This window comes from Puma concolor, chromosome C1, assembly GCF_028749965.1.
Source record: "Puma concolor isolate L17-30 chromosome C1, mPumCon1.1.hap2, whole genome shotgun sequence".
NCBI lineage: Eukaryota > Metazoa > Chordata > Mammalia > Carnivora > Felidae > Puma > Puma concolor.
In genome coordinates, this window is record NC_141674.1 from 126,990,161 (window position 1) to 127,006,064 (window position 15,904).

At 43.2% G+C, this 15,904-nt stretch overlaps 1 protein-coding gene across 2 annotated transcripts in view; it reads right to left on the bottom strand.

Annotated features, from left to right (window-relative positions):
• Positions 1-15,904, bottom strand: part of TMEM163 (transmembrane protein 163) — a 252,230-nt gene that overhangs the window by 128,079 nt on the left and 108,247 nt on the right. The window lies entirely within an intron of this gene.

Here is a 15,904-nt window from a genome sequence, read left to right on the forward strand (position 1 = left end):
AAGGAAGGAGGCAGGAAAGAAGGAAACAAACAGAATTCTGACAATATCACTTGAGGCCATGGATCCAGCCAAATGCATTCTGTAATATGTTCTCCTTTATTTTGCTTAAACTAATAAGAGGGCTTTCTATTGTCTGTGTCTGGAACACTCTTGACTGCTACAACATACGTACGCCTCTTTCAATCAGATCACTCAATGCTAAGGCTCACACTCCTCCCCCACTCAATTTGGCTTCACTTCAAAGATAAATTAGGAATCAATTCACAGGAGGATTTCTTCAAACAATAAGCTCCCCTCAAATTATAAATAGCCTCAGTCTTAAGACTCCAATTATATTCAATTCAACAACATAGAAGGACACACAATGGGTAAAATAAAAAACTAATAGGATAATGGCTAAAATGATATTGCCTGGTTACCGTCTCACTTTGCACTGACCTTTTCTCACTTGTATTTATTTTCTTACAGTTGAAAGCACACCTCTAATGGCCAACCAAGCTATGGCTTGACCACAGAACAGGGGGATTTCTGCCAGCTCACTCTCTACCATGACCTTGTCTCACTACCAAGGTAAGAGGGGAAAAAAGCCTAAGATACGGAAGTAATTTTTATTCAGGAAAAAAAAATCCCAAGAATTCTACTTTATAGATTTTTAGAGAGTTTTATAATATTTTTTACCAGAGGTCCTCAAGACCCCATGTTTGGTGATTCACCAGAAGGGCTCACAGGATTCAACATGTAATTCTACCCATGGCTGAGATTTATTACAGCAAAAGGATACAAAGCCAAATCAGGGGAGGGAAAAAGTGCATGAAGTAAAATGCAGAGAAGACAAGGCAGAAGATTCCAAGAGGCCTCTCCCAGAGAATTCAGGAAGGGTGTGTTTAATTCCCCCACCAAGTTGTGACAACACGTGCAAAGTGTCGTCTACCAGGAAAGCTTGTTAGAGTCAGCACCCAGGGATTTTCTCAGGGGCTCACCACGTAAGAACCTTCTGTCTAGCACATACCAAAATTCCAGAGTCCCAGAAGGCACACAGGTGTTCAGCATAAACTACACTGCTTGCACAGAACGTTCAGGCTCAGTGAGCCACTCTTACCGCTGAGAGAAAGTTTAAAATCAGTGTAGAAAAGTGTTTATTTGCCAGGTGCCCAACATGCCACCCAAAGACAAACCTTGCAAGCAGGCTTTTCTAAGGACAAACAGGCACATGTGCTATGTGCACACCTTTTCTGCACAAGACCAAAGCCCAATTCCTCAATTAGGGTGACAGCTGAGCCCTGAGACATGGAGTGGCTTGCCCAAAATCACATAGCACAGCTAAAACTAGCACCCAGGTCTCCGAATTTGCAGAGAGGGGAAAATACGGCCACCCTCACCCTCAGCTTCCAGACACATGCACACATATTTTCCAGTGAAGTTCGCTTCTAAGGCTGTAAATGAAGAAGACACAAAGGCAGCTGTGATTCTCAGTCCACAAATTCTCCATGGCAACATTAATTACATCCATCGGTTGAAAGTTTCACTGATGGAATAAATATAACGTTTAAGCTCCTACCACTATCCTTCCTCTTAGAAAAAGACACCTTTCTGACTCAATTTAATTTGAAAACTCCAAGCTCATTATCACTTTAATTAAAATCATACATTTTCACTTAAGCTAGAAGAGTCCTCAGAGGTGGTCTATCTAGTACTATATCTCTATTTAACAGAAAAAGCACTGGGCTCCAGACAGGGAAACAACTTGAGGGAGACTGCATCAACACGTGCCACAGTCCTGCTCTCCTGACGTTAAGTCACGTGACCTCCTAGTGCGTCTTACTGTCCTATCAGCCCAAGCTCGGAGCGCAGAAGACCACGTGCTTATTACAGGCCCCTAAGTGCATAATGATCTGAAATGTGTTCCTGCTCATGACCTGTGCAGGGAAGTGTCTACAATTCCATAAAAAGCCAATATTCTTCATATAAGAGAGCTAATAAAAATGCTATACTGGAGGAGACTTCATAGGACATTTACATGCTATTTGTATGCATTCCCTTTTAAATATTCACAATTACCCAGATGTAAAACACAGTGCTGAATCTGCAAAGATTCAACATGCCAGAGACATCTATGACCCACAGATGAAGCCACTGGGTTGACCATCAAGGGGCCTTCCACACTCTGTGGACCTGCTGAGCAAGCTGTGCATGTATACAGGAGAGAACAATATGGGGCTTATTTACATGGTCAGAGGAAACAGAGATTTTAGGCTTCCATGCACATTATCATTGCATACCACAAAAAGCCAGCCATAAAGGCACATGAAGACCAGTCATTTCTCTTCAGCACAGATTCTTATTGTGTGCAATCTACCAACTGGGAAAACCAAAATGATGAGGATGTTTCCATAGTCTAGTATGAAATACAGGTCAAATTTAAAAACTGATGGATTGAAGGAACTCAGTCTAGACAGTGACATTCAAGCTGTATGAGAAAAGTGTAAACCCACTGCTTCTCAACTGGGGGCATGTTGGCCCCCCGGGGGACATTTAGCAACCTCTGGGGACCACTGTTTGTCGGCACAGCTGAGGAAGGGGGCAGATACTCCAGGCATCTTGTGAGTAGAGGCCAGGACTGTCACTCAACACCCTATAATGCACAGGAAAACCCCCTCCACAAAAATGATCTAGCCCCAAGTATCCAAAGTACCAAGGTTGTGAAGCCCTGCTTTCAAGAGATAAAGGCCAATTCACAGTTCTCGACAGTATCTGGATAAATTAATTCTGAGATTTTTGTGCTGTTTTAAGTGTCGAATACGAGGATAAAGGTAAATTCAATTCAAACGATAAAATGGCATTAAAGGCATAATTCAATTAACCAGAGGAGTCCAGATGACATAAATTTTAGACAGAGTTTTAGTTTGTTTAATTCAGTGCTTTAAGGCTCATGTCCCTTCATTCTGCAAAACTTCCAATGCCGTTTGGCTGGAATTTGGTCATTATTCTTGGGACAGCAGGTGCAGATCTGCCTCTATTATTAGAGCTCCCAGGGACTGAAGGACCCTCTGTAAACCTGGAGAGGGACCCACAGAGCAGAGCTTGCTGAGACAGCCAGCAACCATTACACAGCCTTCAGGCCAGAGCCTCTAGCTACCGCTTAGCAGTTTGTATCTTTAATTACATTTCTAAGGGTTTCGAGTAAAATTTTCAAAACCACTATGAAAACACTGGTAAACCAAGGGAGCAATTAGGATTGAGAAATAAAACCCATATTGCCAAACAGTAAAGAAGCAGCAGATCCTGGTAACTCAGGAAACCGAGTAGGTGAATACAATAAAGATAAATAAGATTTGTACATGGTATGTCTACAGAAAAAGAGAAACAGCCAAGCATGAAGACAGCAAAACACAGCCAGTGCAGGCTGTACCAGAGACCGGGGGAGGTGTGTTCAAATATCACCTTCTCCAGAATTATTTACTACCTGCCAAGGACTTTTGTTGTTCTTCAAATATGCTTCCAGAAAAAAATTTAAAAAATAAAAAATAAAATAAAATAATAAAAAAATATAAAAAAAACTAATTTGCACCCAGAAAACACCTATTTAGATGAAGAAATTATCTGAAAACCAAATGGGAGGGTAAACTCATTACTGGGAGCTGATATGCTTGCAGGTTTCCCAGCTGATTGCATGATGGCTGCATGTGATACAAAGCCCCACATACAGCTGTGCAGGTTGTTCACTGCCCAAGGGCTTCCTGTCACTGAGAGCAGAAACCCAGGCCAGTGGGCCAGCCAAGCTGAGCACCCTGATGAGAGAAGCATATCCACACTCAGGAAAGAGTTTTATTTTTCTAATACGCTCAAAGGTACCTCACAGCAATTAGAGTGCATAGTAGAGACAAAGAGGCAGGAACCACTTGCCAAGAAAGGCAGCCCAAACATGTGGGAACGTGGGGAGAAAAAGGGGCAACATAGGGTTCCGGAGCATGCAGAATGAGGGGCCAGATGGAGGGTGGGGGAGGAAAAATCACCTACTTGCCCTTGGACTTTTTTTCAGCATGGCGTGAGTGAGAAGAATCAAGAAGGAAATGATCACAAAGCACAAGTACAGATATTTGGGGATAACTTTACAAAGATGCCTGCCCTAGGGGCACCTGGGTGGCTCAGTCAGTTAAGCATCCGACTCTTGATTTCAGCTCAGGCCATGATCTCGCAGTTCATGGAATCGAGTCCCATGTCAGGCTCCGCGACTCTCTCACTCTCTGCCTCTCCCTTGCTTGTGCTTGCTCGCTCTCCCTCTCTCCCTCTCAAAATAAACTTAAAAAAAAAAACAAAACAACAAAGATGCTTGGCCTTGATTTTTCACCTACAAAATGGGACCTGGTTAAAGCAGTCTGGAAATAAATCCACCTCAACCACAGTCAGAGGTCCCCCACCCTCAATCCCTACCATTCCTGCCTCTGTTCATCCAGGAGGCAAGGCTAAGAAACTGCCCCCTCCATTGTCAGACAATTTCCCGGGTCATGCTCACACCTGCCTTCATTTTAGCTCTACACACTCATTACTGAGGGCCTGCGGTGTGGGCAGGGTTGCAGGGCTGAAGTGAACACAACAATCCCTGCCCCTCAGCTCATATTTGCTGGGGGAGACAGACACACAGGCAGGATTCATGGGATTATTTCATGCCATGCCACCCATGTGTCACATTCCTGCAATAACACTCTCTCGCCTCAAGAGGTTGGCCATTGCTCAACCCCTAGGAAGACACAATAAATTTGCTGGTCTGTCTAGTTTGGCTGGGAGGGAACAGAGAAGATTTCACCAGGGAGCCTAGTTCTATTTCCAGTTGGGTAGGATTTCACCAGGTAAGCAGAAGAGAACATCCTATGTTAAAACAAGGCAAGTTTTGGGGAGACAGGCTTCCAACTAGTGCTGAGCCTCAGGACAATCACTAAGCTTAGGGAGGGTCCTGGGACTTGCCCCCCAAGAGTCAGGTCCAGGGACATGGAAGGATAGTTCTCCATGTCAAGAAGAATGAAGAAGGACCTTGGGCAACGCCTATGCTTAAGAGGTGAGCAAAGATGGAAGAGTCAGGGAGAAAACAAAAGGAACCATGTGAGTGGACAAATGAGAGCTGGAAGGTTTAGTACCTTAGTGGTTGAGGGAAGGGTTTTCAGAGGTTGACCATCAACAGCGTCCATGGGTGGATAAGCCCCTGAGGAAAGGACACTTGACTGGTCAGTTGAGGGGGGCAGAGGGACACAAAGTGAGAATAGAGGGGATATGAGGATTTTGAGATCTCTTGGTGATCTGAAGGAGAAAGTCATGAAGTATTAGGTAGGGGATTATGACCTGGCTGTGAAAGTCTATGAAGTGGTTTTAGTCATCCACGAGCCTGTTACTGAAATATTTCTCACTAAGCCCTAAATCAGGATACCAAAAATGCCGATAAGGCCTTTTGGAAGTCATGTTTTTGGGAATGCTGCAACCCTAGTTTAAGGGCTTGATCCCAGATAAGCCTAATTTTAGCTTGCAAGGTAGGCTTTCTCAATATGAAAGGCTACCCATTAAGTGGAAGTAAGAATTTTAACCTTGAACAAATGGCCCAGCAGGACTCCTTACCAATCAAGCTGAATGCCTTTCAGAGGCCAAGATTTTCTTTTTAGGAGAGAAAGGTCTCCCACACAAACCAGCAGGAGAGGCAGATAATGGCCTAGCCTCTCCTGAACCACTCGGCTTACAAAGCTGAGGGTTTAGGGCCTGCAGGGGACAAACCTTCTGAAAATCTAATGCATCTGCAAACGTTTCAAGTCCCCAACAGAAAGGGCAACTGTGCGCTTGCAGACAGGTCCACCTCCATGCTTCTGATGCACATGGTGTCCTTCCTTCCTTCCCCTGCTATAAACGCTGCCTCAAGATGAGAGGTAGGAAGAACCCCTTAAAATCCCCTCAACTGAAGTATCGTTAAACAAAGACACTAATATGTGCTCCCTGCTGAAATGCTGCACAGCCAGCTATTTCTAAAACTTGTAAATCCCTTCAGCCATCCCATCCACACTACTAGGGCCCACAACTACCTTATTCTTATTTGCAGACCCCTCCTCCAAGCTTGCCCCAGTGCTAAGCAAAGAGGCTGACACAAAACAGCATCCAATAGGTATTTCCTGAACTGAAGGCAGCTGCCATTTTTTTTTAGCATTTTAGATAGACATATACAGGTCACATACACGCACATATATACACTACACACTGTACCACACCCACACATACCCCCCCCCAACCCCGCACACAGAGAGAGATGTAAGCATCAACTCTAAATCAACTTCTCTCAAGAGCCAAAACCTATGTTCTTTATGGGAATCACATCATCTCTCTTCTAGATGGTCCTTTCCTTCCCCCAAAAGTCCCCTCTATTAACCAAGGTCCCGGCAGGGAACAGAAGTCACCCTAGATGCCTCAAAAGAAGAGACTTTACCTTGTAGGGTTAAAGGTCAAAACTGGACCCAGTGAGTCACCCAGAAACCAGTAACAGTCAGAAGCAGTTCCACACTAGGGCTGGAGTGACAAGGGGAGGAGACAGTGTCCCCAGAGCCAGCAGGAACTGGATCCCTGCAAGGGGTGATACCCCAGAAAAAAGTTACCATATATGCCAGAGGCTCAGAGCCCAGACTGAGAGAGTATAGGGAAGTGTCTGGACCACTCTCCCTACTCCCTGCTATCTCCTCCAGGTGTCCCCAAGGTACTCAGGCCACACCCACACCAGCTGGGAGTCATTTCCCCAGCTCTCCCCCACCTGTCACTGTGAGCAGCTGTGCCCACAGGGTATTTACTTCTGTCCTAAACAAGGGGAAGTTATGGCTGACTGACTCTTTTACCCCTCCAATGTTCCTACCTTTGATAATACAGTTATATTTGTTTCATAATTTCAAAGTAAGAGGAAGAGAAAGGATAGTTTTCAGATGAGATGTGCACTATTTTGGCAGTCTTCCATTTAAAGTCTTGATCACAGGATTTAGCTAGAAAAAGCAAAGTCCACATATAGATTTTTCTCACACTATTTTGGGTTGTGGATTTGCCCATTTCAAAAACGATTACTCTCATCAAAGCCAAAGAGGAGAACCCAGACTCACCCACCTCAGGGAAGAGCAGACGTTTTGGTTATGTTCATGGCTCCACTGCACTGGTACAGCCTTTCTGGAACCAGAAATGTAATGGGTGACATTCATATCCACCAATTATATTTACATCTTGCTACACACATGAGTTGTGAAGCATTTACCACGTGGCTAGATTTTGCATGTGTAATGTTGTGTGCATCCATTTGGAGAAGATTAATTTGATAATGAATTGCAAAAGGCATCAGACAACACTTTCCCATGGTAGAGCTAATATAAAAAATAGTGTACACATCCAAAATAATATTAATATGCAGCTGTGACTACTCTCCATCTATCTTGTCCCAGTAATCTGAAACACAGCCTGGACATGGTAATTCTGATCATGTAAAACCTCACAGCCTAAGTGGATTATAAATAACTAAGTCTGTGTGAATGTGCATATACAAAGCAATAATTTCTCGACAGCTCAGCCAAGTGGAGCCTACCGTGTTCTAAAGAAAGAGAGGGGTAAAAAGAGACTGAGTGCTCTATTCCCCAAGAGCTTCTTCCATCCCCAAATTCCCCACCACAGAGATACAAACCTCTATCCTGAACCCATCCAGTATTTAAATAGACAATCAGAAAAGGAAATAAAATGGTTCAATTATTCTAACAGGAGATCAAAAGAAAGGATAGACGTCTCCAGCAGGTACAGTGCGTGGAAGGAACCCCAAACAGTAGGATGGCATCACACCCTCCTAGAACTAGAGGGGGGTCTGGTGTATCACCCCCACCCCACTTTACTACAGCAACCTCAGCTGCCCTGTGACAGCCTCCCCACAGCTCCCAGCTCCAGCTCAACTCAGGTCCATTCAAGGGGCAACTAGTCCCATAAGAGCTTTCAATGCAAGAACTATCACTAAGTTTTCCAGTTTTTCCAAAACACATATAATATGGACACAGAATTCTTTTTCAAAACTCCACTTGTTTTGCTCATACTATAATATAAAATGGACTTAAAACCACTCCACCATAAACCTATTTACCTACAAGACTCAGACCCTATAATTACCTCTGGTAATTTTTCAGGATGATTCCTCCAGGATATTTTCTTTGCAAGTAAATCTGAAGTTTCTTCCACAAAGTACTTTTTGAGGGGTTAAGAAAAATGGACAGCCACTGAATTACAAAGTTCTGGATTCATCTGAGTTCTCAATATTCCTGCTGTTATCGCTGAATCACGTTCATCCCTTTACCCCCTAATCTCCCCTTTAAGAGGGACCCAATGGGAAGGGCAAATACTCTTTCAGGAATAGCGTGGTCAGGTTGGCTGCACACGGCCTTGAGACAGACACTCGCGGATTTGAATCCAGTCACGACCCTGTATCAGCCATGCGACAGGACAAATCATTCAATGTCCCCAAACCTCAGCTTTCTTATCTGCAAAGTGATATAATGACTTGAGAAGTTGTGAAAATTAGAAGGAGTATGAGTCACACAGTGAACCACTTACCTCTTACTGCATGAGTATTTCTTGCTAATTTCTTTCTCAAGTACTTCTTGCTAAAGAAACAAATTTTTGGCCCTTGGTCAATAGTAATGATTTCTTGGGGCTCCTGGGTGGTTCAGTTGGTTAAGCATCTGACTTCAGGTCAGGTCATGATCTCACCGTTCGAGAGTTCGAGCCCTGCGTCGGGCTCTGTGCTGCCGGCTTGGAGCCTGGAGCCTGCTTTGGCTCCCTGTGTCTCCCTCTCTCTCTGCCCCTCCCCTACTTGCTCTCTCTCTCTGAAATAAACATTAAAAAAATTTTTTTAGTCCTATAAAAAATAGTAATGATTTCTTACATATGACATGAAAGATCTCAAGATACCAAATTGGGAAATCTAGTCATAAAATAAAGTAAAATAAAATAACAAGAAACAAGAAATACCATATGTATCAAAGATTAACTATTAAGCCAGAAGATTTGGTACCTAAAAGAAATCTCAACCCCAGGGTTTAATCAAGAACTTCAGTAAACAGCAGAAGTATTATATGTGTCTAATTACTCAGTAGTAAAGGAATTTTCTTAAACTGAGAAGATGCATTTTCGTGGCACATTAAAAGCTCCTCCCTAGACCTCAAGGACTTTTTACAGGGAAGGAAACAAAGGTGAAAAGAGAATTCATTCAGGGTCGAAAATTAATTAGTCCATATCAACCCCACAAGTCACAGCCATCAATTTAAGAGACATAACACCATACTCTGGATTTTAATTAGGAGGGTTATAAAACTGTTTAAGAACCAAAACTTAACTGTCAAGCCCAATTAAGCAGGTTGATAGAACATACAATGTAATGCTACAATGTGTTCTTTTTGCAAAAGAAGAGTAAAATAAAATCCTTGTTCAGGGCTCACCAGCTTCGCTCCAAAATATATAATAATATATACATATTGTCATTCAATAATTCATTCATTCACTGTGCAAAGGATGTCAGTTTTGGGAACAGTAAGAAATTAATCTGGAACCGGGCCCAAGATCAATGCTTTTATAAGTCACCACACAACCCTGGGACAGAGGCAAGAAGTGGATGGTGGATCTGGCTCAGTCCAGCTCTGGTCAACTTCCCTCCCCAGAGGGGTTTCATGAGATGACCACCAAGGCTCAATTCAGTTCCGAGATCCTGTAAAGAAGACAAACCTCCTGACCATTACTGATGCTGGTGCCAGGGAGAAGTCTGCAATAAGGGTCAGAGACACATGAGGCAAATCAGGTAGACAAGAGCACTGAGTCCAGAATGTATCATAGCATCCTGAGACACCATCTCGGTTGGCCCTCATCTTCCTTTTGTTTTTTTAAACCAAGCTTCTATTACCAAACATAGCTACTTGAAAAATAACTCAACAGTCTTCTTCCCATTAAAATCAATTACTTCTGGGGCGCCTGGGTGGTTCAGTTGGTTAAGCGTCCAACTCTTAGTTTGACTCAGGTCATGATCTCACGGTTTGTGAGATCGAGCCTCGCATCTGGCTCTGCTCTGACAGAGGGGAACCTGCTTGGGATTCTCTCTCTGCCCCTCCTGTGCCTAAGGTCTCTCTCTCTCTCTCTCTTTCTCTCTCTCTCTCTCTCTCTGCCCCTTCTCTTTCCCTCTCTCAAAATAAATAAACTTTTAAAAAACCTTTTAAAAAGTCAATTACTTCTTAAAAAATAACTAGGAAATACATATCACAGAAACAGTTTTCACACTCTCTTTGTAAGTGTCTACATGCAAATAGCCTCAACAACATGTCATACTTGCCTCTTTCAGAAAATCTCTGAAGTTCTCCACTTTGGTGAGGAAAAGTGAATGTCAACATTCACATTCATTTCAGAACTGGGTCCATTTTCACCCAAATATAAGATAGCAGCTACCATCTGATCCTCCCCAATCCCATCCTCCAACAATCCCTTCCCTATAGGAGCTTAAAACATTCTTTGGAGGTGGGAAGAGCTTTTTATGAAGGTCATGAAGAAATATTTTACTTTTAGTTTCCTCATCCTTTCCTATTATACACATCAGCACATGTAACTGATTATTCTATGTTGACCATAAAGAATTCCAACTTTACATGAAGCAGTAGAATCAAAAAGGCAACTATCCCTCCTACCTTTGGACCACTGGTTCTCTGTTTCAAATATTCAGTGGCTCATCATATGACTGCCTGCATTTGAGGACTTTGTCCTTCCTAAAGATGTCATGAAACTTGAGGGGTGTCTCTGCAACCCTGAGTTTTGGTGGAAATATCAAGAGCTACTTCTTTCAGAACTTCTCAGGTTTACACAGACACAGACACATACACACCCCAAACAGCAGAGGGTCGTGACAGAGCACAAGAAATGCAAGAACTTGAGGAAGCTTTCAATGGGTTTCCTAGAAAGGGTGATCATTTCAAAAAGTGGGGAAAGATAGCTGTATGCTATGGAAAGCTGCCTGCTGAGACAGAAAGGAACTAAAAAGGGGGCAGAAGTTGGGGCAGGCAAGGGTAAGTTTTGCAAAGGCATGTCTAAATTTTGCAAATGTATGCATTTGGACTAATCAGAAAGCCTAACCCACAAGCTGGTCTTGGTGCACAATGACTTGCATCCTATCAATTAGTCATAAGAAATGCTGGAAGGAGGAAGAAAATCCAACTCATGTCTTCTTTTATGGCAACATTAAGTCACTGGTGGCTGAAGAAGAGGAGGTGATGGAGCTTTGTCAGGTGGGAGTGATTAGGGGCAAACTCCACCTTGAGAGGAGGGGAAGCAGGGGCAGAAAAACTGCTTCTGGGACTCAAGAGGCCTAAGTTCTCTCTTAGCTGGAAGCAGTGGAAAAGAATCCACCTGCTGGAACATACACCAAAGGCTTCCTAAGACATCTCTACTTCCACTTCCACTAAAAATGGCACCAAAACACACTTCTCCATTTGGGAAGGAATCTCTGTGTAATGGTTCCTTGGAGAAAAGGATATACTCATTTTTGCTCACTCCTGTGGAAAAGAGAGAACTTGGAGCTTCTAAAGAACATTAGTATTGGCATAGCAGTTACTTAGAGGGCCAGCTTTGTGAGCCAGCTGCCTATTTGGATCCTCATCCACCACCCTCGATAAGCACGTAAAGATATTTCTTTAATATCTTTATGCATTGGTTTCTCTACCTGCAAAAGGGAAATAATAATCTCTAACTGATGGAGTTGCTGTGTACTGAAGGTATTGACACAGGCAAAGCATTCACAGCACACAGTAAACGTCTACTGGCATGCAAACTTTAACTCATCAGCTCTCCTCAGGTGTACCTCTGGATTCTAATATTTGTCATGCATGTGATAAAACTTTCAGAAGACAAAAATCTGCTAAGAAGTTCCTATAGATTAAAGAGGAAAAAATCAATCAAGCTAAACCCAGGGCTAATGAAGCCTCTTACTCAAAATTCCACGGAGAAGAGGGTGCCTGGGTGGCTCACTTGGTCGAGTGTCCGACTCTTAATTCAGCACAGATCGTGATTCCAGGGTCATGGGATCCGTGCTGAGTGTGGAGCCTGCTTATGATTCTCTCTCTCTGTTGCTGTCACTCTGCTTTCTCTCTATTCTCCTCTCTCCCCCTCTGCCCCTGTGCCCAGCTTGCATGTGCTCGCTCTCTTTCTCTCTCTCTCGCTCGCTCTCTCTCAAATTAAAAAAAAAAAAAAAGGCAGGGGGAAACAAGACAGCAAACACATCACTCAACAGCCCTCACTCTTCTAGGATGAAATCACATTTTTGGATGCACTAAGTAATACCATGTAAAATTTCTCAACTGTTGCCAGGAGCAGAGCTTAGAAACAACACAAACTCCTGAAATGAATAACAAACATATCACACTGCCAAGAAAGGGGTGGATCAGAGAAGGGCATCACCTCAACCCACTGCCCAGCCATGATATTCAAAGCAACATCCACAAAAGCGTGTATTCACGGAGCTCCCACAAGGTCATGCAACAAACACTCAGAGAGTGTTTAGAAAGGTTGCCAGGTGATCTATACAACCACCTCACTGTCGCCCATGTGAAAATCCCAGGTAGAAAATCCCTCCCAGAAACTTGGTTTCAAACCTCAACATTTATTTGAAAGGCAAAGTAACCCCAACCAGGAGTTTGAAGACCATTTCATTTTAGAAGACCTGTCTGAAACTGCTTGTAAAAAAATAAAAGTCCAAAAACACGGGATGAAGACCCATATTCTTGCTAACGAAAAAAAGGAAGTATGGGCAGAACTTGTACTGGATTCATATGTGACAGTTTGTCCAAATTATCTACAATGTGAAACTATCGACAACATGCCTGAGCAACACACCTGGCACATAAACTTATGGAAGCTGAGGCCCACCGTCAGCTGTGATTTGTCCAGAAGCAAAGAGCAGGTAGGCTGGAGAACCCGGTTCGAGGCCCAGAGCTGGACCCCCACTGCACACGGTGAAATTGGCTCACTACCTCACAGAGCTTCACGGCCAAGACAGTTCCAGGACACTTCAATGATCTTTGGCTAGGAACTTTAGAGACAGTCCCCAAGCCTCCATGCTCTGCCTGCAGACATTTTCATTCTATCATAACCACATCACATGTAGAGGTGTTTATTAAATGTATACATTCAATTTCTACTTCTAGAAATAGGAGTAGAAAGAAGAGTTCACAGCCTCATTCTCTAAACCTAATCACTTCCCAGGTAATGGCTGCAAATTGAATCATCTGAAAAGCCCATATAATCTCATCTCCACTTCCTAGCTGGGTGACTTTGGGCAAATTACTTACTCTCTCTGTTCTCCTCTATTTCCTCTTAGAGCACTGATGTAATAAGGAGCAAATGAGTTAATGCAGTAAAGTGCTTAGAATGGTACCCAGCATAAGTGATGCTCAGTAAGAGTTAGCTATTATTATTTCATATAAATGTAAGACAAAACTGGGATATTTCATTAAGGCAAAGTAACCATGAAAAGAAAGGAATAGCTAGCTGCCTTTTTATTTATTAAATATAAATAAAGCCAAAATTTTAGTATCAAAGCCTTATCATAAATGTTCCTCCCAGGGAGGATTTTTGCACACATGCTTTTTGAAATAAGAGCTCAATGAAGTCTGTAATGAAGAGCGAGCGAGGCTCTAAGGACCTCTAAACAGTGTTCAAAATTTGGGTCGTCGGTTGTAACAAGTTTACAGTTGAGTCCAAGTACATAAATGCCATTCAAAGTCTTTGGATGATACTTGTTACAGAAAGGGCTGTTTCCAGGGCAACTTGCTTTTCTTTGGGGATCCCTTAATCTCAGCCAAGCTTGTATTAGTCGGCTAGGGCTGCCGTGACAAAGCACCACAGACTAGGCGGCTTAAACAATAGAAATATATTGTCTCACCATTGTGGTGGCTGGACATCTGAGATCAAGGCGTCAGCAGGGGTGGTTCCTTCTGAGGGCTACAAGAGGGAAAGGGCTCCATGCCTCTCTCCTAGTTTATGGGGTCTGCTGGCTCTCTTCATCTTTCTTTGGCTTCTGTTCTATCACCCCAATTCTCTGCCTTCATCTTCATCCTGCGTTTCACCCTATGCGTGTCTGTGTCCAAATTTCTTCTTTTGAGAAGGACACCAGTCACATCGGATCATGGGTCCAGCTTACTCCAGTATGACCTCATCTTAACCAATTACATCTGCACAATCCTATTTCCAAATAAGGTCACACTGTGCAGTAATGGGGGTTGGAACTTCAACGCATGAACCTGGGGAGACACAATTCAACCCACAACAGCTGTTGATGGAGTCTAGTAGGCTTCTACCAATTGGATTGATGAGCCACCCCAACAGAACTCGAAGCCCACCATGAGAGGGCCATAAGTACCAGTGCTGGCTATTCCTGAAGGCTTTATTTAATTAACCACAGAAATGTAATATACTGGCAGGGGTTAATAGAGCGAGCCATCTTAAGTCAAGAATCACCTATATTTGGTCATTTAATCCACCAGAAAAATTCAAAAGGATCCTTTTCTCCTTTCCACACCTAGAAACAGTAGACAAAGTGGCACTTCCTTTCTCATGAGATCTGGGCAAAATAAAAAAGGTGGGAAAACTGGGGTCTAAGAAAGGGCAATTCTGATTTATTATCTAGTCCCAGAGACCTGAAAAACTATGGCCTTTAAAGTCCTAAAAACAGAATCCAAAAAGATATACCCTTGACCTTGAACCAAAGTACCCTGCCCCCCACCATCATGCAGGAAGCTGGGTTAAGGGTACTATGTACAGCAAACTGAACCTCTGCATAACTCTCAGTCCCTGATGCCAGCCTTCCCACATGTCCAGGTCTAGACGTTTGTGCCAAAGGCCACTGCAGACACAGAAGAAACCAGAACATGCAGGCATATCACACAGCAAGGGCACTGAGGAACTCTGTTTCCTCACTATTCTAATTCTGGAGTACTAAAACCTTAAATAAGAAAGTAGTTCCTTAACCAAAGAGCCCTAAATGCTACGTCAGGGTTTCTGGCTGGTTGGACTCCTTTCTTTGGTAACAAATTCAGTTTCGCCACATGATATCAAAAACCTGGAAGGCTCCAGAGACCTCCTAGGCACTGACTGATGAAGAGGTATTCAAACACATAACAAGAAGGGATGCACTCCAAATCCAATTACTACAGAGCGTGTACATTTAATTTATTTTCAGAAGGAAATCGACTCATAGTATTCTCTTGTGTTACATGAAAAATCATTCTGTCCTGTACAGTCTCTGTGAATCACCACATCCAAATAACACATTACAGAAGCCCAGAAAAAAAATTGGATGTGAATGCCTTCAACGTCATGTAGATTTGTATCCAGCTTGTAATATTTCCCTAAGCCAAAGTCCACTTCCCTTTGGGCCCTACATGAACACTTCTGGAACAAAGAGAATTCACCAGGTAAATATGAGGACTGTTGTCTTTCCAAAACACCTACCACATACAGAGCTCAAGAGGAACCTGGACAAACAGTCCAGCCACAGGCTAGAAAGTTCGTAACTTGTCAATGGAATTTCCTTTCTCTGACAACTCCAAGAGAAAAGAGTGAGTCAGAGAACAAGAAAGGGGGGCGGGGAATAACTGTGATCCTGCAAAAGAGACATCTGCCACCATATCTAAATTATGCCAGTCACATCTCGTCACATCATCATTTGGCCAGAGAAGCAAAGCCAAACAAAGAAGACAATTATCACCTTGGGGTCCACTCTACAGCTCCTAAATCAGATGAAAATGGATAGGCGCTGCATCTGAGAAGGAAGACAAGGCCATCCCAGGGTGTAGGGAGATGACACTCAACTAACACATGCCATCAACCAAGGCAA